The sequence below is a fragment of the Myotis davidii genome, unplaced genomic scaffold, assembly GCF_000327345.1.
Source record: "Myotis davidii unplaced genomic scaffold, ASM32734v1 scaffold73, whole genome shotgun sequence".
NCBI lineage: Eukaryota > Metazoa > Chordata > Mammalia > Chiroptera > Vespertilionidae > Myotis > Myotis davidii.
Genome location: NW_006286675.1, coordinates 3,315,285 through 3,341,299, shown reverse-complemented (window position 1 = coordinate 3,341,299; position 26,015 = coordinate 3,315,285). Strand labels below are relative to the sequence as shown.

The following is a 26,015-nucleotide window of genomic DNA, read 5'->3' as shown; positions in this document are numbered from 1 at the left end:
CCAAGCACTCTGGGACTAACCCGAGTGTTTGCAAACACATTACATAATTGCTCACATATTTATTTAATGCCATCTCTTGAATGTTAAACAATTGATAATACAGAACAGAAACATGGGCATTTAAACCCAGAAGCTTTTGACAGGCGTGGGTGGGTAAGGAGGTTGAGGAGAGCCATCGATGAGCCACCCTGTCAGAGGGGGAGGTGACATCTCCCCTCTCCTCCTCCTGAGATGAGTGATAGGCTTCTCAGGCCCATGGCTGGCAACGGCAGTGGAGTTTTCACCGTGGGGCTCAACCCCTTTCATTATATAAAGAGATGCATTCTCTCTTCCCTAAAGGAGGCTTGGAGCCAGGGTTTATTTGTTTACTCGTGTTTATAGAGCACCCTGTATGTGCAGTCACTATTATGCTTTTATTCACCCCCGGGTGCCCTGGGAATGAAACAGACTCCTGTCCTCATGGTGCTGACACTCCAGCAAACAGGTGACCAAATAAATAAAGAAGATAGGTTCAGGGCATCGCAAGACTGTGAAGAAAACAAAACAGGGTGGCAGGTAGGGAGTGATGGGCAGTCGCTGAGGAGGGAACTTTGACCAGAGCTCTCACCGGTAGAAGCAGCCAGACATGCAGAGGTCCAGGGCTTGAAGAAGAGCATGGAGGGCAGTGGGCTGGGAGGAGTGAGCAAAGGCCCTACATGGGTGATGCATGCAGAAGAATGCCTGCCCAGGGCCGATTGGGCCAGGCCTAGAAGCACCCCATGCAAAATTTGAGTTATAGTCTATGTGTAGTAGCAAAACTATTGGAGGGTCCTAGCAATCTAATGAATGTTTGGAAAACATTTCTCTGCATCTGAGAGAGGACTAGCAGGTGATAGGTGTGCCAGGAAGAGCTGGGTCAAAGTTCCTGGTCTGCAGTGCTGGGGAGTGGTCAGGGAGAAACTAGGGAAAGCACAGGAATGGCTGACAAGGCCCCAAATGCTAGTAGATCTGTCCGAGGTTACAATGAGTTTCTCCCAGGCAGCAGTGGAGGGCCTGCCTGACCCAGGAATCCTAGTAACACCAGTGATATAGATGATAATAACAGTATCTTGGACAGGGGTGGGCAACCTTTCTGTGAGTGCGTGCCAAAACCAGCAAAATATCTGACTCAAAATTCTTCTGCGTGCCAACCCTAATTTTTGAGAACATGTTACGCCTACTTGATATCTCTTAAGGTGTACGTATGTGAAGAACCTTGAAGAAAGTCCGACAGGAACCTTTATGACTCCGTTTGATATTATCAATGGGACTTCTGCTGCTGCATCACTGATGACAAGATTTTATATCAGGTTTATATTTCGTGACCTTCAGAGATATGCATGAGCTACTACTTTCATCCGTCAGGCTACTCCTATTATGAGACTTAACAAAATTCATCACTGAGAACAAAGATTCATAAGCATATGTGAATGAAACCAAAACACTGGTCAGATCTAGGAAGGCAGGGAGAGTTAAGGCAGAGGCATAGAAATTGCTCTTCCCCTCTCTCATCAATCTATGTCTATGGTCTTTAAGATAACTTGTTATGTAAAATTATTTATTTATCTAAGATGCACCTACACTGAATTTATCCGAAAAATAAAAAAGTTGATATTAAGAAAAAATTGTAAATGGAAGATTGTAAGAGAGGGTTTTTCGTGCCAGCAAAAGTTACTGGCATGCCATGTTTGGCACAAGTGCCAGGGGTTGCCCACCCCAATCTAGGATTTACTAAGTACTTACCATGAGCCAGGAAAGGACATGCCCTCTGTCCTCACCACCAACCTGCAACATATGCAGTTTTATTGTTCCCATTTCACAGTAGAGGAAAATAGGCACAGAGTGGTTAAGTAAAACACCCAGGATAGCTCAGCAGGTAAGTAGCAAAGCTGGTCCATCTTGACTCCACACATACGGTCCTCAATCCATGTTGACTGAAAGAATAACAATAATAGCAATAATGATGGCAATCACTTAAGACAGTGTTGGTTATGTGCCAGGCCCTATTCTAAGTGCTTTAAAAATATTAATAATTTAGTCTTCACAACAGCCCCATAAGGTAGTCACAAACACTATTCCTACCTTATAAAAGGAGAAACTGAAGCAAAGAGTATTAAACTCACTTATCCAAAGTGGTATTCAAACCCAGGAGGCCTGGCTCAAGTCCACGATTTTAGCAAAATGCCGTGGGAGTTGAGGAAACTGGGGAACCAGCAATCCAACTCAGCTATGTCTGCATTTCTAAGTCTGGGGTTGAGGCCACTTGCTAGCAAGCGTTCAGCAGCACCCATCCTGGGCTGGGCCAGGCACAGCAGGTGAGTGAGGTATTGCTCCAGGAGCCAGGAGCAACCATGACTGGCAGGATTGTCCTCCCCAGAGCCATCTGGATCCCCATTGGCCAAAGAAGAGCCTCCCAGAGCCTGACCTACAGGCCTGCAACTGAGGAAATGTGCCATTGCAGCCTAAGTGGAGAAATGTCACCTCCTAGAAATGGGGAAATCCCTTCAGAGCATCCAGAGAGAAATGAACTGAGAGAGGTTAATGGAGTCTAAGAATATTTATGGGAAATGTCTTACTCCAAGTCTGTGCCACAGTAACACCCAAAACATTCTCACTGGAAATACCTTTTAAGTAAAAATTACATGCATCCTTTCTTATAAATAAATGTGATTAGTAGAATTTCCATGTTGGAGCAATGTATTAGGTGGTTATAACTAACACCAGTGTACAAAGCAACTCATTCCCCTTCAAATGTGGACGGTAATTCCCACTTGAGGGGCTGTGGTGGTGTGGGGGGTGGGGGAGGGACAGTACATGGGAAGTGCTCTGAAAAAGGTGAAAGCTTGCACAAATGAGGGATTTAAAAGTATCCAGGCTTCTTAAACACCTTGTTCTCTTAGGCAGTTGGAACATTTCCTTCCTTTCTTTTTTCCTCAATGAGAGAATGGAAAAAACCATACACCCTACCCCCTGGCCAGAGTCTGAAATACAGGGGACAGAGCAAAGAGGTTGGGTCAATGCATCGCAAACCTCTGATACTAACCATTAATTCCAGAGAGCTCTTCTGCACAGGTCTGTCTTGGGATTGAGGGTTGATGTGGCACCATATTGACAGCCTGGCCACACAGTCCTGGCTGTGCAATCCTGCAGTTGTTTACATGCTCTCCCACCTCAATGTTCTCTTCTTTTCAATGGGAGTAAGAAGCCCTTCCTTTAGAGTATTTTGAAAGGATTGAGTGGGAGAGAAATCCTGATGTGTCCAGCAGGGGGCCTAGGATATCAGGCTCTGCTTAGTGGTCCTCTGTTCTGGTGGCCCCAATGGGAACAGTAGCCTCAAATTGTGAGGACCCCGGGCCCCTTTCCACTGGGACCGTGTCAGTCTCTCTCACAAGCACTGGGAATAGACAGTTTGCCATCGGTATTGCTTGCTGAGGCTGCCGTAACAAAGCACCTCAAACTGAGTGGCTTAAAGTAACAGACACATGTTGTCTCATAGTCCAGGAGGCCGGACGTCCAACATCATGGATTCGGCAGGGTTTGTTCCTTTTGAGCATCGTGGCAGAGAATCTGTGTCAGGCCTCTCCCCCAGCTGCTGGTGGTTTGGTGGCAATCTTTGGAGTTCCATGGCTTCTGAGTGTGCTACCCTCATCCCCCTTCACACCATCTTCCCTCCATAAGTGTCTGTCTCTGTGCCCAAATTTCCCCTTTATAAGGATACCAGTTATGTTGGCTCAGAGCCCACCCTAATGACCTCATCTTAACTTGCTTGCCTCTGTAAAGACTCTACCTCCAAGTAAGGTCATATTTACAGGATCCCCACATATCTCTGCGAAAGGAAGGGATACAGTTCAACCCATAACACCGTCATCATTGTTTGAATCTGACTCTAAACAGGCTGCCAGTTCATTCATGACATTTCTCAAATAGACTCGAAGAATATTTTGTGTCATTTTCCAAAAGAGCAATCTCCTTCAAAATCATAGACTCCTAGCTTCCAGAAGATTCCCATTGACTCTTGGCCTTCACAAACTCCAGTCTGGGTCTCTGGTCATTATCTTACACGAAGAGGAAGTGGGTTTGAACTCAGGCTCTTTGTCAGCCCAATTATGTGCTGGACTCTGGGAGTACGGGAGCCAGGGTCCTAGCCTTCGAGGAGGTCTTGGGGAAGGCCACAAGGACAGGCAGATGACAGGCAGGTGCGCAGCTGGCTGTTACTGGGCAAGTGGGTGCTGGGGCCACCAGGGCCCTTCCCAGCAATGATCTACAAGGAGCAGGAGGAAAGGCTTCCTTCCTGGGCCACTTCCTGTCTTAAAGTAGGAAATGTCACCTTGAAGGGAGAAATGTCTTTCCTGAGTACTCCGGGGACCACGGGAGAACCCCAGTCTCTCTTTGTGTGGTCAGAGAATTGATCAGCCACTCAGCTTTCATTCTGGAATGAGATCCTGAGTCCCTGCCTACACAGCAAGTCTAGAAGTGCAGAGGAACCCAGAGCCCATCACCCCGATAGTACCCCAGCTTGGCCAGGGTCCCTGAGGGGTAGACCACCCTTCTTGCCAGATCCTCATTCTTAAAATAAACTTCCCAACTGTGAATATCAGAAGTTCCCACATCACTTGAACTGAGAGCACGATAACCTATATTTCCAACGTTATAGTGACCACGGAGGACAATGCACTATGAACTGGTGGGAATGCACCAGACTAGGCACACTAGGTGCTGGGTTCGAATCCCAACGCTGCCAGTCTGAGCTTTGTGACCCTAGGTGAACGTTGCCACTTTTTCTCAGTTTCCCCATGTGCAAAGTAGAGATGGTTCTCACCTCACAGATGAGGGAAGTCTATAAAGGGCCTCATGTGATACTGGCCCCCCAGCAGGTACTTTCCCTCTTCTCTCTCTGTGCCTCAGTCTCCTCCCCTGCAAACTTGGACGAAGTGGAGTCTGGCCAGCTCCGTAGGGCTTTGGGGAGTGGCCTCTAGGAAGTCCAGCATCTGGCAGGGCAGAGGAAACTTCCCACACCCACAAGCCTATTCTGCCAGAAGCTGCTGTGTGACCTGGGCAAGTGCTCCCTGCTCTGTGCAGGCTGACTGGTGAGGCCTCAGGGGCTTCCATGGGGGTTGCTGAAGGAACCAGTGCCCAAGAGCCTGGTAGGCATTTGCTCAAAACTATTTCTTGCATCTGAGTCAAAGGCTACTGGGCTCCAGGTATCACTGTGCTCCCTCAGGTCTTGCCCTCAGCCTTGGCCTGCTGAGGTCAGTGGGAGAACTAAGAAGGGACCTGCCTTCCTTTCACTATTAAACTGGTAGGATCTTATTATTAGAAGGAACCAAAGAACTCCTCCACAACTGCACCCAATGCTAAAAGCTTTATCCAGAATCCTTGACTGGTAACTTTTTAATTTCTTCCTAATTACCACCAGGGATGGGGACCTCATTACCTGTTATGCGCAAAGTGGAGAGATGGCATGCCATTCATGAACTTCATGTTCAGGCTTTTTATGTATGAAGAACTCCTCACTCAAGACTATTTGACTCTTATTTTAGACACAATTTTAACAACATGAGTTATCTGTTTCTTAAATTAGAGAATAGAAGACCCTCCTCAGGTTTCGCCTCCCCTGGAACTGTCCCCAAGGTAACATCCATCCCCATGAAAATCAATCACTTTACCCTCTGTCCGGCCTCTTCAGATGTGCCTCTGTATCGTAACATGTTTTATTAGGTTGTTTAGTTACATCTTTCCCACTAAATCCCAAACTCCCCAAGGGGGCAGGGGCGGTGGAAAGAGCTTGCTTGGGGCTTTGACTCAAATACGTGTAATGTTCATGCCCTATTTCTTCCTACCTGTGTGACTCAGAGGAAGTGATCTAACCTCTCTGAGCACATGTATCAATCAATGTGTTCACCATCTCCCTGAGCCCAGAGTCCAGGTCTTGGCGATCTCTGTATCCCTAGTGTCTGACACACACTGGATGCTTAGCACTTGTTGAGTAAAGGAAGTACCAGGAGGCCTCTGGGTGGGGTACATTATGAAATCACAGGAGAAGTTTGCTACTAGGAGCAAACACACCACAGTCATAGAGAGCTTACAGAGTTAAGCCAAGAGCAGAGACAAAACAGGAAAATAGGATGCACGGGCTTAAAACATGCTGCTTAGTGAAGGGACAGCAGAAGTAAACATGCTTAGGGGAGCCTCCCATCACCACCCAGCAGTCACCCCACAGGAACCACCAGCACTGTGGTCCCTGCACTAGCTTGGACATAGAAAATTAGTTCGTGTGTCACCTCTGACATGTGTGTCATAGGTTCGCCATCACTGATCTAGTACCTGTGTGACTTAAACTGGGTTTTAAAAAGCAAAAGAGGCTGGAAGCAATGGAAGTTGCTACATTGACTAAATAATATGTTTGCGACATAGATGTTCAACTATTTGTCAAATAAGAGCTGTTTTGATTAGCAAAATATCAATTCACTTAAAAATGAAATAAATAGTCGGGTTAGTTCCTCACCTCTGAAAGGCTTAAACTAAAACATACGTCGGCACATGAAGAGGAAGATGGGAGCTGGGAAACCACTCGTGTGGAAACACTCCCTCTCCTGTGATGTTGGAGAAAGGATGTGGGCTCCGCTTCATGGGAAACAAGAAATGGTTTTTTAAGCCTGTTCTCTGCAAACCCAGAGAAAGGATCAGGCATGTTATAAGAGAACAAGCAAGGAGTATCATGGGGCCAAGAGACAGGGTGGAGGGGAGACTGTCGCCATTTCCCCCTGCAGTCCAGGAAGGCTTCCTGAAGGAGGTGAGACCTGGGCTGTTGGCCCAGGCCCTCCCCACCTCTCCTGGCCTTGGCCTCTGCCCAGTGTTCACACCCATGTGTCCTGATTCCTTAGAAACCTCTGTTCTTGGGTCCTGCCAGTTGCACACACGGCAGCTGCCCTTCCCTCACATTCCCAGGGCCACCCTACACTAGCCAGCGTACAGGGAGTCCTCAGAACAAAAAGAACTTCCAGGTAGTCAGGACTGGAGCCAGGGCACAGCTGATAGGATCAGAAACGTCAAGTGAACAGTGGCCCAGGAGGAAGCTGTGACACAGGAATGACCACCACCCACACTGCTTTTGGCAGAGGCCACTGTTTCACCAATCACACAGCCCTGCGGAAGCCAGCCCATGGCCTTAATAGCCAGCCACCTTCCCCTATCCCTCCCCACCTGGCCTCCCCGCCTCACTGATCCCAAGGCCAAAAAGGAAGGCAGCCCTGCTGGCAGCAAGATGCAACCAGCACCGTGGCTTCCACACGAGGTGTAATAGCAGACTGCAGACGTCTGCAGTGGCTGTTGGTGCTGAAGCCGAGAGGTCAGAATAGGGGTTTGTGTCTGTGGCTTGAGACCCAGCAGGGTCACCAGGGGATTCGCCACCATCTCCAGCCCAGGTATGGGAGGGCGGGTTCATTGGGCACTGCCCATGGCTCTGGACTGGCTGATCCCCTCAGGGGCCTGGGTCTCCAGGGCACAGGGTTGCTGAGATGGAAACAACTTAGTGTCAGGGGAGGGACCTGCAAGCCTTTGAATTCTGGGCTAGAAGGGAAGGTGGAGGGTGAGGCCTGTTCACAGGGCCCTTTGGAATTGAAGAGGATTTGGCTGGGGAACAGTCTCTGGCCCACGGTCTATGGATGCCCTTTCTCCAGAGGGCTGTTAGAGTGTGCAAGCGCATGCGCTCTGGAGCCAGACTGCCCAGGTTCAAATCCGGGCACCTGTGTACAACTTTGCACATTTGCCTCGGTCTCTGTGCCTCAGTTTCCTACCCTGTAAAATGGAGGTGGTGATAACTGTAGCTATTTTATTTAGCTGTTGTGAGGATCAAATGAGATGATAAACACAGCCCCTTAGCGCAGGTAAGTGTTCCATGGCTCTGAGCATCCTCACTGGAACTGGCTTTCCAAGGCCACAGGGTCAGCCTGGAGGCTACCTGCCCATTTCACAGATGCAACTACAAAAGAGACCACCTTAGACTTTTGAGTCATACAGACCAGGGTTTGAATCCTGTATCTGTAAATTTATCAGCTAGGAAGTCTTAGATAAGTCCTTGCCCTCTGACTCCCATTTTTTTTCACATGTGAAGTGGAAATAATTATGGGACCTACTTCATGGGATTCTTAAAAAGATGAAATTATGCTGCAAACACATAAAGGGCTTATCCTCTACCTCATACTTAAATTAGGAGCCACTATCACCACCACCACCATCATTATCACCATCATCACGGTTACTACTTATTGGTGGTGGTGTTATTGCTATTGTTATAATTAATATCAGGAAAGGGAGACATAGAGGGAGAGCGACTTGCCAGTGGCCACACAGCAAGTCAGAAGGCAGGACAGGTCCCAGCATGGCCTTCTAACCCCCATCCCTATTCTTTCTGCTCCCCTCACCATCTCAGTGGCCTTTATTGGTCTTTGTTGTCTTTCCACACATCCTGCCTAGAGCTTAGTTTCTTTGTGCAAGAGGCCCCCCTAAAGCATCTGAGAACCCTAGAGCACTAACTGCATTGTTTCTGGGCGCAGATCTTGGGGCATCACACAGGGGAAACTGGCATCCCCCAAGAGGCTGGGCCAACAGAGAGCAGGGAGGGAGGGTACCATCTTCCATGATTTCCGCAGCCCCATCCCAAAGCCCTCCAGCTTCCCCACTGTCCCAGGGATCCTTAGCCAGGATGCAGACAGAATGCAGCTTTTGAGGGCAGATGTCAGAAGTACAGCACTTCTTGCACCCCAAGGAGCTCCTTAAGAAGGGAAGGATTGGGACTCCACCTTTCACCAGAGTTTCCTTGGACACTGAGGTAGGTCTGAGGGTTATCCTCAAGGGTCCCCTGGTTCTACTAGTAGATGTAGGCTCTCTCTGCAGGCTTGTCTCTGTCTCTTTCACCATCTGGCATTCAGAGTTTGGATCTTCCCTAGCAGGGAGGGATGGAGACACAAGAGGAGTCAGGGAAGGGGGACAATTGGGTTTGCTTTGAGGAGAAATAAGAGCACGTACCTGTTTTAATAATATAAATGTTACATGAGCAATTTATTCAGCACTTACTTATGTACCGGGCACTGTGCTAAGAAATTATGTGTGTTATCTCAGTCAATCTTCACTACAGCCTCATCAGGTAAAAATATCAGTATATTGATTTTACAGGTGAGTGAACTAGACGTGGCTTACTTATACACCTCATGGTGACTGCAGATACCAAGCAAATGATATCAAAGAATGATAGACTCAGGGTAGAATATAATAGGGAGTCCTGGGGACTGTGGCAAATTGAAGAGAGACATTCAATTGTTTTTTGTAGAGGCATGATACACACCCATTAAAGTGGGTAAAGTGCTCTAATCTTAAATGTAATACTTAATGATTTTTACATATATTTGTAGATGTGACCACAACCCAGATCAAACTATAGAATATTCCTGGTACCCTAAACCATTCCTTCTAAGGCATTAAAAATTTTTTTTAATTCTGCAAAACCAAAAGGAACCTAAAGAGATGATGACTAGCCCTAACCGGTTTGGCTCAGTGGATAGAGCGTCAGCCTGCGAACTCAAGGGTCCCAGGTTCGATTCTGGTCAAGGGCCTGTACCTTGGTTGCGGGCACATCCCCAGTGGGGAGTGTGCAGGGGGCAGCTGATCAATGTTTCTCTCTCACCGATGTTTCTAACTATCTATCCCTCTCCATTCCTCTCTGTAAAAAATCAATAAAATATATTTAATAAAAGAAGATGATGACTAAATATAATGTGGTATTTGGAACAGCAAAGAGTACTTTAGGTAAAAACTAAGGAAATTTGAAGCAAATATGGGCTATACTTAATATTAACATTTCAATATTGATTTATTAATTGTGAAAAATGTACCATACTAATATAAGCTGTTAATAATGGGGGAAACTGCATATGGAGTAGATGAGAACTCTCTGTATTTTTCTTAGCGGTTTTTTGGCAAATCTAAAATTATTCTAAAACAAAACATTTATTTTTAATGTTTTTATTAATTTTTAGAGAGAGGGGAAGGGAGAGGGATAGAGAGATAGAAACGCCAATGAGCAACATCATCAATGGGCTGCCTCCTTCATGCTCCCTACTGGGGATCGAGCCCAAAACCCTGGCATGTGCCCTGACCAGGAATCAAACTGGTGACCTCTTGGTTCATGGATTGAGGAGCAACTACTGAACAACACTGGCCAGGCCAAATTTTATTTTTTTAAAAAGCATTTTGCAAATACTCAAGCAAAATATGTCCTTGAACTGGATCTGGCCTTTGAGCTGCCAGTTTGTGACTTCCAGTAGTCTAATGTTCTCATTTTACATATGAGGAAATTGAGGCCCAGAAAGGGGAAGCCCCTTGTTCAGGGCTCCATATAATGTCAGTGGCAGAACCAAGACTAAAAGTCTGGTTGGTACTTCAGCAGTAAAAATGGGTCTGGGGTCTGGGTCGGGGGCTGCTGAGTCTCCCTGACAATGTGCCTTGCTGAGGACTTGCCCTGCAGGCAGCTGCCAGGGGCCACCCCCCCTTCCCTCTGCTGCTTCCTCCTGAGCTCTCTGGGCTGTTAGTTGGAAACCAGTTCTCCCACTGGCCTCAGCAATAGAGGGAGTGGTCATGGGCAGCTCCTTTTCTGACAAGAGGATGTCACTTTCCTGATCCAGCCAGCCTCAGTGCACCTGACAGCTGTCCCTCATGCCCAGCACACCGTCTGAGTTGAGTGCTGGATGGATGGGTGAGTAGAAAAATAAAGGAGGGAAGAAATAAATGTCAAGGGTGGGTGGTTGGGGTGTTTGGGGGCAGATAAAGCCAAGAGCAGACTCCACACCAGATGGCCTGCATCACACCCTGGCTCTGCATGATCTTGGGCAAGTCACTTACCCTCTCTGTGTATCAATTTCCTCATCTTAAAATGGGGATGATAGTAGTACATGCACCTTACAGAATTGTTGAGAGAATTAAGGAGTTGATTAGCATATGAGGGAGGGAAGTAATAGATTAGGAGAAGAAAAAAGGGGAAATGGGGGAGGGTGATATTTAGTTTTCATATTGGGACATAGAAACTTGGACAAAGCCACCAGCCTGACCACTAACACAGGAAAGGGGATGAATAGTATCATGCTGTGGTTAGAGCACAAATTACAGAGCCAGGCTGCCAGGGTTCAAGTCCCAAGGCCACCACTTATTAGCCGTGTGGTCTTGGATGAGTAAGTTAACTTCTGTGTGCTTTTGTGTCTTCATCTGTAAAGTGGTGACAGTGGCACTCACCGCAAGGTTGTTATGAGAATTAAGTAATTTACTGGTATGTGATTAGCGCTTAGGACTATACCTCGTATGTTTAAGACAACACTTGGCATATAGCAAGTATTTGTTAAATAAGCGGGAAAGCTCACTCTCTTCTCTGAGGAGCCCTGACTGATCAGGCACTGTAAATCCCTTATCTCCTGTATCCAGGCGAGAACCACCCCTAATGAAGTCAGATGAGGGGAAGGCTGACCTGGTAACCAACCAGCTGCCCACCTCTCTGACCTCACCCACCTCTGGCCAATCCCAGAGTGGGCAGCACTTCCAATATTTTAAGAGAAACCAGAAATCTAGATTCTAATGCACGATCTCCCAATTTTTAAACGTTGGCATTTGTTCAATGTTATTTTAAGCTCTGGGCAAAACAAACAAATGTATATTAAGCTGACTGCTCTCCCAAGTGGCTGTTTGCAGCTTCTACCCCAATCTAGCCCTGCTTTCTTTTATTTTTCTCCTGCATTTTAGAGGCAGGAAACTGAGACCCAGAGAGAAGTGTTTGGACCAGCTGTGTCTGACCAATTAGTGAAGCCAAAACCAGTCTCCTAGCTCCCCAGTCCTGGTGGCTCGTGACAAGGGAGTCCCTGGGTAACTGACCAGACTTTGGACTAGGTGAGGGAGGGGAACTCGAGGGGGAATTTCCCCCTCGGCCTCAGGCTCTTCCAGTAGCATATTTGAAATACGACATTTGTTAATTAGGTGCCATCTGCACATGTGTCAGGGGTGCAGCTGAATATAAAGCAGGGGCCTCCCCATAGCAACGATTCACAATGCACAGAGCCACAGATTCACTCCTGGCCCTGGCCCAGGAGGTGAGGAGCCCGGATTCCAAGGGGCTCCGGAATCTCAGGCTGAAAGAGGGAGCTAGCAGTGAACTCTATGGTCAAAAAAGCCACTGCATGAGAGCTGGAGGGATTGAGGAGAGAAGAGTGGCATGTTCTGGAGAGAAATTTTAGAGGGGTATTTTGGGGAAAGAGGGTTCATTTACAGCAGCGATTTTCAACCAGTGTGCCTCAAGAATTTTTAAAACATGCAATACCTGACTATTTAGACAGGGACACTGACCTCTTCTCCCTTAGATTGTCAAATTTAAAAAATGACAACAGCCTCTCAGGTCAGGTGATTCAGTTGATTGGAGTGTCATCCTGTACAGGTTTGATTCCTGGTTGGGGCACATACCTAGGTTGCTGGATTGATCCCCGGTCAGATAAGTACCGGAGGTAGCCAAATGATATTTCTCTCTCAAATCAATGTTTCTCTCCCTCTCTCACCCTTCCTCTCTCTAAAATCAATAAAACATATCCTCAGGTGAAGATTTAAAAAGTGGTAGCAGCCAACACAGCCATCCGGTGTGACTGGATCAAATTTATGCCATGGTGTGTGTGTTTTGTCAGATTGGCAAAAAATATATGTTTTGGTGTGCCACAGAATTTTAGTAATTAGTTTATGCATGCCATGAGATGAAAAGCTTGAAAATTCCTGATTTATAGGCTTGTAAAACTTTGAATTTAAGTTTTTTTCTTTTCTATTGAAAAAAAAATGCTCTTTGATTCCCTCTTACTTAACCTGTCTGCACCTCTACTTCATCATCTGTCAAATGGGGATCAAAATTGTATTCACCTCCTGCAGTTTGTGATGAGGATGAAATGAGACAACACGTGTAGAGGATTAAACAGTACAAATCAGCCATTGTTTTCATTGTCCTCAGCAGCCAGCCTGCCTGTTTGCACTAGTGGTGGCTTGAGAACTTTCCACTCTTGGCCTTTCTTTATCCTGACTCTACACGTTTGTGATCTTTGTTTTGTCTGGAGAGTCAAGTGCATATACCAGCTGTGGAGCACCTCTCGGGAGTCAGGTTCTGTGCTAGCCCCTCCCACCGTTTTCTCTTCCTTAACCTCAGAGCAGCCCTGGGAAGCCAACACCATCACCATTCTTTCAGAGGAAGAACCTGAGGCTCTGGGAGGGAACTTCACTTACCCAAGGTCACCCCCAACTGGGGACATGACCTTGAGTGTGCCCCATTACCTTCCTGAGCCTCCCGCTTCCTCATCTGAGGTTCAGGACACCTATCCCGGGGCTGCTGTGAGGATCTATGAGGTAATGAGTTGGAAAGTGCGCGGTCAGCTGTAAATCCAAGCCAAACGGACATCGATGTGAGTCCTGCAGAGCCCTGCTCCTGTTTAGGGTTCAGTTCATTTTGGCAGCAAGAGCTATGGAGAAAAGTTATTTCAAGTGTCTTTTTCTTGGGTGGTTTCCAAAATGCATCATCTCCCTCCAGCTAACAAGTGCAAAACTGGCTTCCGCAGGGGCTTTGCTCAAAGCAAGTAACTCCCCATGGGATAACCTGAGAGCTGAAAAAGAGAAGGGCATGAGGTCCCAGGGAAGACAGGATCACAGAGAAGGCCTCAGACTACAGAGTCAGACAGATGTGGGTTCAAATCCTGACTCTCCCACTTGTTAGCTGTGTGACCTTGAGACAGCTAGTTAACCTCTCTGAGCCCCACCCAGAGGATTGTTATGATGAAGGGGATGAGAACAATAGTTGAGAAGAAGCAAAGCATGGGGGTCCACTAACATCCAGTGAGACCAATGCCAAGTCCAAGGCTGGGGCTGCAGACCTTGCATGGTGTGGGGAGCAGGATAGAAACCAGTCAAGGGGCCCAGAAAAGGGTCAACCACTGAACCTGGAAGGGAAGACTGGTCAAGTAGTGCTCAGCAGAAAACATACCCTGGACCATGAGCATCTGGAGAGCAGGCACTGTGTACTTTTCATCTCAGTGGCCTGGCCCATTATAGGTGCACAGCATCCATTTCAAAAACTGAATTTAATATTCACTTTCTGCCTCATACCCACCCATTCAATCCTCTGTGAAGTGTAGGACACTAGCCAGTTCTGGTAATTGACAGATTTGGGTTCCAATCCAAGCTCTTCCCTTTCTGGCTAGGTAGCCTTGGGCAAGTGACCTCCCCTCTCTGACTCTCAGTTTCCTCTTCCGCAAATGGGCTGAAGCTGCCTCCCCAGCAGTTATTGTAGGACTGAGAGATGATCTATGTGAAAGCACCAACATGCTCCTAGGCATTCTGAGAGGCAGCAGTAAATGCTGTGGCTCCTTACAAGGGTAGCCCATAGCCACCTCTGCCTTCCCTCCTCACACACAGGTTGAATTCCCTAAGGCGTTCAGGATTTGTCTTTTCATCTCAGGTGACACAATACAAGCACCTGGGCTGCATACGTCTAGGAAGAGTGAAGTGTCACCTCTGCTCCCACAGCGGCTTTATATTATTTCCACACTGCACTATGTTGATTGGGCATGGTGGGGTTAACAACATCCATAAAACATGTCAAAAATGAGCTACTACAGGCAAACCACTCAAGATCAAGGAACAAACTGCCCTCAGGAACTAAAACACCCAGCCTCCATCGCTAGCACCACCCATTGCTGCAGGTTTATTAGTGTCTGTGGACGTTTTCAGGTTGCTAGTTCGAGAATGGAGGGCTTTCTGGTGCCACTTTCCATGTCTTATTCTCAAGGATGGCCTGTCAGCTCCTCACTGTCGCTTGACTATTTCTGAGTGCTTCTCTGGTACCTGCAGGTCAGGCTGGATTCCCGAAAGGTGGGACTGGCTCTGTCTCTCCCTGTGGCAGAAAACCCACCAGGATGGGGCCTGTGAGGCTGGGGCCCAGAGAGAGGCAAGTTTGGGATGTGTGTGCCCTTGAAGTCTGAAGCTGGCAAAGGTCTCAGGCAGAGCTTGACCGTGTCTGCTAACTCTCTCCCTGTTCATTCAGTGCAGAACCTGTCCTGGGAACCTCCTCCTCAGAACTGGGAACAGGTTTTGCCCTGTGATTGGTTGGGGAAATCCTGCTTTCTCTCCTGGCACCATTGGAGGATCGCCATAGCTATGTGCAGGGGCCTTGGAGACTGTATCTGTCGCAATTTAGCCTCATCACCAACCTCTGAACCCATGGTGATGTGTTGCCTAAAGAAGTCACATAGTTTGGTCCAATACACATCAAAATGCAAAAGCACAATCTCAGCTCCTCCAGCCCACACCTCTTTCTCTGCATTTATTTAGGATTTTTCTCCACAGGCAACAAGGGGTTTGCCCAACCTCCATTAACTGGCAAGACCAGGACTCTGAGCTTTAAAACCAGCCCCCACCCTTTATCACCTGCTCTAGTGCTGACTCCCACCCCGGCCTCTACCTCTGGGCCCCAAAGCTAATTACAGGCTTCCCTAAATCACCCTAAGGTAAAGCTAATTAAATCGGGGTCGGCCAACAATTTTCTGGCTTGGGGCAGGCAGTCCAACACCTCTCTTCTACTCCAGGATCCTAAAACCATGGCTTGCAGCTTCATTCGAGGTTGAGAATAGGGTTTTATCACTTAGGACTGATTTTAGGAAGAGCAGCCAACGGAACATTTTTCCCCAGTAGCTCCTTTGCACCATGTCAGGGTGACCATGTGGATCAGGTTGGGGGCTTGAAAAATTGAGGTGCAGCCAAATCTGTGCTGCTAGGGGAAGGTGTGTGCGGAGACAAAAAGTAGATAACTTCTTCTTCTTGGCAACTCCCCACCATGGGGGTGCCCCGCCCATGCACATCGGCATCTCCTTAACGTGAGCAAAAAGCCCTCTCTTCAATCCCAGTCCTGCCGCTTGCTACACTTGCTAGGTGAATACCCTTGGGCAGGAGACTTTGCCCCTCTGTGCCTCAGTCTCCTCATCTAGTAATGATAGTGCCCACCTCACAGACTTGCTGAGAATTAAATGAGAAAACATCTAAGGCAGCCAGTGTGGAACACGTTTCTGAGCCAACGTTGAATGAAGAAGTGCCTGGCACAGAGCCACATACGGAGTAAACACCAAACCCTATTAGTTTCCTTGTCCTTGGATTTATAACTGTGAATATGCATGGGACAGAGTGGCTAAGTTCCCAAAACCTTTATGTGAAGAAATTGCATGTTTTCCCCCTTTGAGATGCAAGGGTGAGGGCAGCAGGGCTGGGAACGGAGGGCTCCATTCTCACCACCTGCTCTTCCTTTTTCTGGGCCTCAGCATCCCCCTCTGTGAAGAGAAGCCACTTGCTCGGTGTCACTCAGAATGAGAGACTTGTACCAGACGTAAGTTCCACCTGTGATTCTCAGTCCCTTCCTGCTCTGTTTCCTCGTTAGCTGTGTCCTCACTATCTTCCTAGAAGGGGCCATGTCCAAGACCAGCACGTGGCCTTCATTATTTGCCACCAACCTGATCCACATGTTCACCCTGACATGGTGCAAAGGAGCAGTTGGGAAAATGTCCCGTTTGCTGCTCTTCCCCAGCCACTTGATTACGGACAATGAGTGACATGCTTACCTAATTAAGGAGACCCCAAAGGCAGGGAACATAGGGGGCAGGTCCACTATATGGCCGAGGACCTACGCTCAGCCAAGGCCAGCATAATGCTAAGGATACAGACTCTGGAGTCTGGTTTGAATCCCAGATACCTGTGTGGCCTTGGGCAAGTTACCTAACCTTTCTGTGCTTCCATTTTTCTCTCTGAAAAATGGGCATGATAATAACTGTATATCCCTTATAGTGTTGCTGAAAAAACTGAGTTTATATGTGCCAAGTGCTTAGAACAGGACCTGGAACTTAGTTGGTGCTCCCCAAACATTCATCATTACTCATATTTCAGAACCAGGATCTCACTGAAACTCGCCACAGCCAGCCCAGCCTGGGGGTCTGATGGCTCCCATTTTACGGATGAGGTTCAGGGAGGAGAAGCCACGTGCCCTGGTCACCCAGAAATGGAACCCCTGCTGCAGTCCTCTGTCTCAGTGAGGACAAGCAGGGCTGGGGCAGCACAGGGGCGACTGAGAAGAGCCAGGCCTTCCTCAGAGGTGCAGGCAGTGTAGGGAGGTGGCTATAAATATGAGAGGCAGGGGCTTTCTAACTAGGCCAGGAATGTGTGTTAGTCATTGAGGTCAGAACAGGCTGCAGCAGCTCTTGGCTGGGAAAAGAGTGTATCCAGGAGTGAGCTCTCCTGGGCTCAGATAAAACCTGATGATCTGAGGAGGAGGGTGACAAGCAGTGCTCATCGAGGGGACACACTGGCACCACCCACCTTTGTGATAGGGGCAAGGGTGACCCCCGGGAATGCCTCTCCTACCCCTTCTAATTGCCAAGAAATCCTTCTATAACCCAGATGAGATCAGCTGCTTAAACCCACCAGTGGGCCCAGGCCACAGCTACCGATCCCAAAAAGTAGAGCTAGCCACCATTCTGGGGAGCGAGCAAGCTCATCCTTTCTATTTTAATAGCTGTGTACTTATGTTCATGATTTAGGAGAAAAATACAACTATGATCGAATCTATGTTCTCGTGGCTATGAATGCTTAAGATGATGCTCTGTAGGTGTATATGTCTTCAAAAAAGGGAGTTGATTTTTTTAAGAATGTGAAGTATGTGCTAGTACATGTGGAACTGGCAGACATTATTACTGAGGTTTCGTAGGTTCTGGGTCACCGTTGAAATGCTAACCTCCTTACTGTGGGGTTCCAATTATTTTCTGTGACTCCCACCCACACCCAGCCCTGCCTTGCCCCAAACATCCCAGGCACTTGCACCCTACCCCACCTGCACTCTCACTGTGCCCACCATCTGGGATGCCTTTCCCGTCCATCTTTCAACTGGCAAGAACCAGGAGAAATGAGGTCCTCGCTGGAGCCTCCATGAGGCCAAATGGAGGCATCCTCCTCGAGGCCACCCCAGGCCCTTGTCCACCCACTGCCAGTCCCTGCACTGCGTGAGGCTACCATTGCTGGGACCATCGCTCCCTCCTGTTATGTGGTGATGGGGAAAGCAAGGTCTGGGTGTGTCTGTTTTCCTACCTGCTGTGCCCAGCTCAATGCCTGGCACTGAGCACAGACCAGGAAGCAGACACCTGGGCACATTCTGAAGCTGTCCCTGCCCGGCTATAGGCCATGCATATGCAACCTCAGCCTTGAGGCTTAGTTCATTCCCTCATCTCTCACATAGGGGACAACAAGTTCCCTTCCTGGAGGAGGGAGTGGTGCATGGAGTCAGTGAGTTACACCACCTAAAGGTACCTAGAGGCATGTGCCTGGCAGGTTGTCAGCGTTCTGCAAACATTGGCTCTGATTATTCACATCACCAAGGCTATGGTCTTTATCAGAGGCCAGGGGATATTCACTGAGTCCACAATGATGCAGGGTGGAGGGGAGGGAGGTAAGACTAGAGCTTTTTGCATTTAGGACCAGAGAAAGCCTTTGGCACCTATTTACTCCAGCCCTCTCATTTTGAATATGGGGAAACTGAGGCCCACACCCCAGCCTGGAACAGAGCTCATGACTTCCATCTATGTTTGTCCCACCATCACCTCCCTCCCCAGACCAGGGGGGAAGTTGACTGAGGCCAGGACTCACCTGCCCATCGAGACACTGTAGTCCCCTCTCCCCCAGTTTCCCTCACCTCTTCAGCATAGGCCAGCGAGACCCAGCCAGGAATTCAAGGGGCTATGGCTGGCAGTTCTCACTTCACTGAGGCAGTGAGTCAAAAGCCTTATTCTTTGTAAATTCCTCTGATAGGTGGGAGCAGACATGACCTTTGTCATTTGTTATTTTTAGCTGAGCAGGCGAGGAATGATAAAAACCTGTACAGGAGCTGACTATAAATAACATGTCTGTGGCGTATTTTTCTAAACACATCTAAAAATTGTAGATCTAAACAAGTATTGTCCTTCAAAGCAGAAAATCAGTATTAGCATGGCACTTTACAATCAACAGAGCCAATTTCACAAAAGCCATTGCAGGGGATCACTACACAGGGCCCAGGGAGACTCTTTTATTGCCCCCATCTTGCAGATGAGGAAATAAGAATGAGATTCGGCCAGTAAGCAGTCAGCAGAGTGCCTGCCCCAGGACAAGAGCCCCGATATAGATCGCTGTTCTTATTGTGGCGCCTTCAGGAGACCGAGTAGCTTGTCCAGGGAGAAGTAAGGGAGCAGGATCTGGATCGCAGTGGGGCCACCTGTCTCTAAAAGCCACGAGCCATTAGCCATTGGAAAGATGAGAGGAGTGGGCAGTGGGTGTTGTGGAACCTTCAGAAATAGAGTTTGAGTAAAAAGGTGGTGGCTAGAGTGCTAGAGGCAAAGAAGGAGGGGGAAGAGAGAAGGTAATTGAGCATCAGTTTTCTAGGGCAGTGCCCCACCAGAGTCACCTCATCTGACACTGAAATCCCTTTGAGCAGAGCGGTGATCCAGTGAACCGAGGCAAGCCCCATGATGGGAGAGTAAGAGAGATGACCCAAGAGCAGGTTCCCAGCGCTGGGTGGGCAATGACAGTGGGCCGGGAGGAAAAGGTCAAAGGAAACTAGAGCAGAGAAGTGATCTGGGGACACCAAAGGCACTGACTCCAGACAGCAGCGTTGAGCTCCTGCCCAAGGCTCAGTGGTGTGCAGTGAACTTGGAGTGACCAGCTCTCAGGAGATGAGGGTGCACTTTATAGTGGCCGCCAGTTTTCTGGCAGGTGCAGGGTGGAGGGGTAAATGCTCCCACCCTGGCAAATTGCAAGCTACCAACACAAGATCGTCAGTATGCACAGTCAGCTCTCCTGAGTCAAGGCAAGCAACTCCAGAACACCACTGGGCAAGACTGCCGCCACACCAAGCCTCCAGGATAGGATACTGAGGTCCTGCTCGCTTCAAGGGAGAGAAGAGGGGCCCAGGGTCATTTTAAGCTACCATTAATTGTGCCTGTAACACATGAGCTAGCTGTAGTATTTCAGTTAATTCTCAACACAATCCTCTGAGGTAGACATCATCTCTCTCTTACTCCTAGAGAAACAGATTCAGAGAGGTGGAGTGACTTGTCCAAGGGCACACAGCCAGTGAGTGGTGGAACCTGGATTTGAACCTAGGTGTGTGTGAGTTCAGAGCCCATACCCAAGGATAATTCTAGAAACTGAGTTGGGGATGAGTTTTCAGGCAGGAGTTCATGGGTGGGCTCCTATGTGGGACTGGCAGCTGAGAGCCCCAACCAAGTCTCAGAGGAGTTAGTTACCAACCTTGGGGGAGGTCCTGAGAAGTCTGAGACACCCCTACAGGGGGAGGGTGCTGAGCAGGAGAAACACTGTCTCCCCCTCGTCTCAGGGCAGAGCCACCACTTGGCACCTCACAGAGCTCCCTAAACCATCCCTCCCTCCTCCTATGCAACTGAGTATCCTATGGAGCCCTGCTCTAGGAGGCAGTCCCCACACTGCTAGGCATGTAGTAGGTGCTCAATTAATGCTAGAGAACTGAAGAAATGAACCAATGATAGCTTCACATTCTCTGTCATTTTGTTTGAAATCAGAGATCAGATTTGCTGTGACTTAAAAGTGTTGTCACCTTTGCAGAACAGAGATGGAGAAGCAAGGCAGACTTTGCTAGGCACTGTGTTATGTGCCCCATACATACATGTTACTCACAGAAGCCTCCTCACACTCTCATAATTGCAGGTATGATTATTCCCACTTCACAGATGTAGAAACTGAGGTTCAAATTGGCCAAGTGATTAGCCCAAGGCCACCCAATACTAAGTGGAAGAATAGGGGTTCAATCCTGTATCTTTTTTATCTCCAAGCCCCTGCTCTATTGTGCTATGTCCCCCAGAAACAAAATAGCAATTTATATCTGAGAAGCTGCTTTCAGTTTGCCAAGACCCATTCATGTCCTTCTTGTATGTCATTTTTGCAAATCAGCCTGTGGGGTGGGCAGGGCAGAAAGGCTGGGGAGAGAGGAGGGTGGACTCAGGAGAGCAGGACATTCCCTACCCAAGCTGGCTCCTGATCCAGTGTTCGCCCCACCCCTGGGGCAGCCTGTCAGTGGTCTTGTAGTGAGAGAGCTGGCCCAGACTTGAGGGCAGCCCCGTCCACAGGGGGCCTGCAGAATGGAACAAGTAGTCCTGGAACGCACCCCCACTGATGCAGGGTCTCCTTGAAGGAGAGCTCTGGCCTCTGTGCGGATGTTCTTTGGAGCCATATTTGATGAAGATGGGTTCTAAGCAAGGTGGCCCCATAAGGTGACAGTGGGCTTTTCTTGTAGGGTTAAAGGGATGTCCTGGAGCCAGCCCTTGCCTCCCAGCCCTTGCCTTGCTGTGGTGTGTCCAAGGTAGGTGGCTGCCCCTCTCTGGACCTCAGGTGTCCCATCTGTAAAATAGAGTAAGGCTGGCAGAGGGTCCCCAGCAGCACCTTTCGGCCCTGGTGGGTCACAATTCCACATAAACCAGCTCCACAGGCAGGTCCCAAAAGGGAATTCCCTCTGGGGAGAATGTGGAGGCCCCCATAGAATTGACTTAGGAGACCATCAAGGCTCTGTCAGCATTGCCCAACATCCCTCGGCCCCACCTCTGGCTGCACACCCCGCCTACACCCCACTCCCTTTGGCCACTTGCTGGGCCCAGGCATTTCCCAGACTGTAGCATGGTAGTGAAGAAGATATCTGAGCTCAGAACCCAACCCTACTTACCAACAAGACAACCTTGGCCAAGTTATGTGACCCCTCTGTACCTCAGTTTTATCATCTATAAAATGGGGATGATAATCAGACTATCTTAAAGGGTAGGGATTAAAAGAGCCAAGACATGAAAAGTTGTTAGAATAACATTCCATGGCATGTAGTAATTGTTCAATCAATGCCACCTCTCAGTACTATTATTTGTAATAATTCATAGTAATACTACCTCTTCTACTCAGCAGCTCTCAAACAGGGCTACCATTAGGGGCAGCCTGGGAGCCTAGAGGGAGCACTGGATTGAGAATCCTTGGCCCAAAACTCTCATTTCAATTACTCATGGCCCCAGCGGGTAGGGGCTTCTTCACTTCTCCTGGCCTCAGTTTCCCCTTCTGCCAGGTAGCTCCCCTCAGCTCCCAGCACATTTGGGACTTCATAAAGATCTACTGGATGTTCTTGTCCTTCCTGCTGTGGCTCTGTGCAAGCAGGACCCCTATCCTGCTTGCTGACGTGTGCCCGGTGCAAGGTCGCCTCCAGTCATGGTTGGAGGAATGAATGTGTTGCCTGTGGAAGGTGTGATGTTACTGTGGTGTGGCTGTCTGACAACAGTATGGAATTCTATCATATGGCAGACCCCTCACCAAGGGCTTTATGTTCCTCATCCTGTTTAATACTTAAAACCCTTCTAAGGTTCCTCCTACTTCTGGGATAAGGACAGAAATCTATAATGTAGTCTAAAATGCTCTCACCCCCTTCCCTGTTCATTCCCTATACTCTTCCCCTCTGGTCATTCAGGCCTCCTTTCAATCCCTTGAGAATTATTAAACTCTTTCCAGCCTCAGGGCCTTTGCATATGCCATTCCCTTTCCCAGGAACATCACTTTTACCCAGTGAGCTTCAGTTCAGCCTGCAGACCCCAGCCCAGGCACCACCCCCTTGGGGAAACCTTTCTGTGATTCCCCCTTCTACTTCCACCAGAGGCAGCCATGTCCTCCTATGGAATGTGCTCATGGCCTCTGCCCTTTCATCTCATGCCCTGGTGTACATTTACATTGGTTTGCGTGTTCATTTCTTTTCACATCTGTCTTTAAAACCTCTCCAGAGTAGACACTATAGGCTTTTCTGCTTACCGCTGTATCCTCAGCACATAGCACAGAACCCAGCAAATACTAGGTGTTGATGGATGCTTGTTGAGCAAATGAGCAGGCAGAGAGGTCGGAAGTATGCCTATCTTACACATAAGGAGCTTGAGGCCAGAGAGATTAAGAAACTTGCCCAGAGCCAAGGGGAAACAGGATTAGAACTAGTCCATTGGGTTCCAGCTCCCAAGCTCTTGTCACCCAACCTCACTCCCTTGTCACCTTTGAGTGCAGTGGAGGACGGAAGCAGGTGGGCCCTTCGCATCTCAGAGGAAGGGGACTTGAGTGACGGGGCAAGGTCTTCTGTTCCTCTGAGAGCCCTGGCTGCTTGGAAACCTTGTAAGCCCACATCCCACTGCACCTCTGCCAGTCTTCCAGGAAAGATCTGAGTTCTAATTCTGACGCTAGCTATGTACTTGTCACCTCCACTCTCCAGACCTCAGTTTCTTCATCAGTAAAATGGGAATGATACTCTCCACATAGTGGGTTAAATGTATGTCCATAGATTATGCATTGGCTCATAGGAAAGCGCTCAGCAGAGATAGCTGATGTTGCCCCTGTGGACTCCATCCCAACCCGATGACACATGGACAGCTGGGATGGCCACATTTTATTCCCTAACTTCCTATTGGTTCCAGTCCCAGCAGTGTCCAGCCATCAAGCCAGTCAGCTTGCAGCATTCTCAATTGTCACCCCCTCTTCTCCTATTCTCTCTGGCATCGCTATTTCTCTACTGGGTCCTTCCGGCCTCCTCCATGGGAACACATCCAGAGAGATCACAGGCTGTGTGGCAGACAGTGGTTTGAATGCCCGGTCCTGTACCACACAGCTGTGCACCCCTGACCAAGACACATACCCTCTAAGTTGAGGACTGATGACACCAAATTCTCCTGGGGTAGTGATGAGGACTAGGTGACAGCTCGTGTGTTAAGTGGCTGGCACATAACAGGTGCTCAGCAAATTCAGGTTTCCTCCCCTCTTCTACTGACACTCCTGGAGTCATCACACCCATCCCCTGTTTCCTTTTTCCTCTTCCTCCGTTTCCTCCAAGGAGTGAGCCTTCCAGCTGGAATGAAAACACACACACACACACACACCTTAACAAGGGACCCCAGCACAGAACCTCACATTCAGTGAAAGCTGACTGTATATTTGCTGAATTAATAATCCAAAGGAGCCGAAACCGGTTTGGCTCAGTGGACAGAGCGTCGGCCTGCGGACTGAAAGGTCCCAGGTTCGATTCCGGTCGAGGGCATGTACCTGGGTTGCGGGCACATCCCCAGTAGGAGATGTGCAGGAGGCAGCTGATCGATGTATCTCTCTCATCGATGTTTCTGACTCTCTATCCCTCTCCCTTCCTCTCTGTAAAAAAATCAATAAAATATATTTTAAAAAAAAAATAATCCAAAGGAATGCATTAGTAATGGTGAAATGTCAGGCTGTAGAGGGAGCATTTAGGGACAGGGACTCCTCCCTGCGTGCTCAACTCACCTCAAGTCCAACCCTGGACTCAGGCCTTCTGGTCCCAGTTGAGACATTTCTGGACTTGGGTAGCAGAGTGAAGTTAGGGTCTTTCTTTCCCCTGACCTTGCTGGGCATACAGAGAGAGAGCCCTGTTCATTGACAGGCTCAGGAAATGGCAACTCTTAAGCCAGGACCTCCAAGCAAATGCCAAGAAAATTTCCAGAGCCATAGAAAGATACAAATACTAGTTTAAAACTACCAAGGGAATTGTTTTTTTCATTCAACAAACCTACCCTCATCAGTTCAATCAATATTTATTGAGGCTCTGTGCCCAGTACTGGCAATACAACAGGCAGATGAGACCTATTCCCTGTCCCTAGAGAATCCCCTGGCCTGATGGACTAGACAGATGCACATAAAAAGCTCAGTTGCAAGAATTTCTTCTTAGAAGGGGAGGGGCAATGAAGAGGAAATCATTAAAGGCTTCATGGAAGAGGAGTTGCTGGATCTGATCTTGAGGGATGAATAGGTGTTCTCAGGGCAGAGAAGTGGGGCGTGAGGGGTGGCCCCAACAGAGTGGTTGGTGCGTGCAAAGGAACAGGGGCACAGAAATGCAAGAGTGTGTCTGAGGAGCAAGGGAGGCTTGGTGTGGGGAAAGCAGACAGAGGACAATGGGAGGTGTGTAAAATGGTCATCCGGGAATTTGGGTTTGATGCCGAGGGCACAGGGGAGCCAAAGAAGGGTTTAGAGGAATTGAGAAAGCCCTTTAAAATATAGCGGGTAGATAAATGGGAGGAAGATTCAAGAGAAGAGGCAGGGAGACTGATGTAAGGAGTTGGGATTGATGGATGGGAGAAGGCAGTATGTATGTGTGTCTGTTAACAAGATGGCATTAACTAAAAGGGGTAGGATAGCTGAGACCTGGAAAAGGCAGCCTCCCCCAGGAAGTTCTCCCAGGGAAGCTCTTGACTCCTCAGGCTCTCCCAGGAGAGAAAGTGCCAGCTCCCTAATTGGCTCCTGTTCCTGGCCTCGTGTCCTCTCAGAGGGGTTACAAGGTCAACCATCCCAACACACTTGCCCTGCCAGCTAGAAGGCTAGGATAGGCTCTCCAGGCTGAAGATTTATGACCTCTTACAGTGAGAAGACACACCCACAGCTGTGGGAAATTCAGGTTCCTTGTGGCTCCCTGGACAACAGAGTCTATCAGCTAGGAATGGGGCCTCATGCAGCACTGGTTTTGAGCCCCAGTTCCCCTACTCATTCTATGACCCTGGGCAACATTGTTTCACCTCTCTATGCCTCAGTTTCCTCATCTGTAAAATGAGGATAAAAATAGGACCTACCTCCCAGGATGTTGTGAAGCTCACACCATGAGACACACAGTAGGATGTCAATGTGAATGGTGGCTGGAGTTTGCCTGCAGTCAGGCCTGAACCCTCCTTATTGAGGGAATAAGAACCATGGGGAGGAGCCAGGAATTAGGGCCTGGATTCTAGTCTCAGCAGAGTTGCTTGGGCCCTAGAGACCAGTCCTGACCAGCCCCAACAGGTGACATATGAGAGCCCTCATACCCCAGTGGGATGAGGAGCTGA

The 26,015-nt window shown here is 48.6% G+C and overlaps 1 protein-coding gene across 3 annotated transcripts in view; it reads left to right on the top strand.

The window, feature by feature from the left end:
* ATP2B2 (ATPase, Ca++ transporting, plasma membrane 2) overlaps window positions 1–26,015 on the top strand; it is a 296,812-nt gene that overhangs the window by 77,381 nt on the left and 193,416 nt on the right. The window contains exon 1 of one of the 3 annotated variants that reach the window (XM_015560370.1): window positions 10,687–10,768. The exons of the other annotated variants lie outside the window; for them this stretch is intronic. The gene's annotated coding sequence lies outside the window, so the exon portion shown is untranslated. Of the gene's footprint in view, window positions 1–10,686; window positions 10,769–26,015 lie in introns of those variants that run through there. 3 annotated transcript variants of the gene reach the window in all.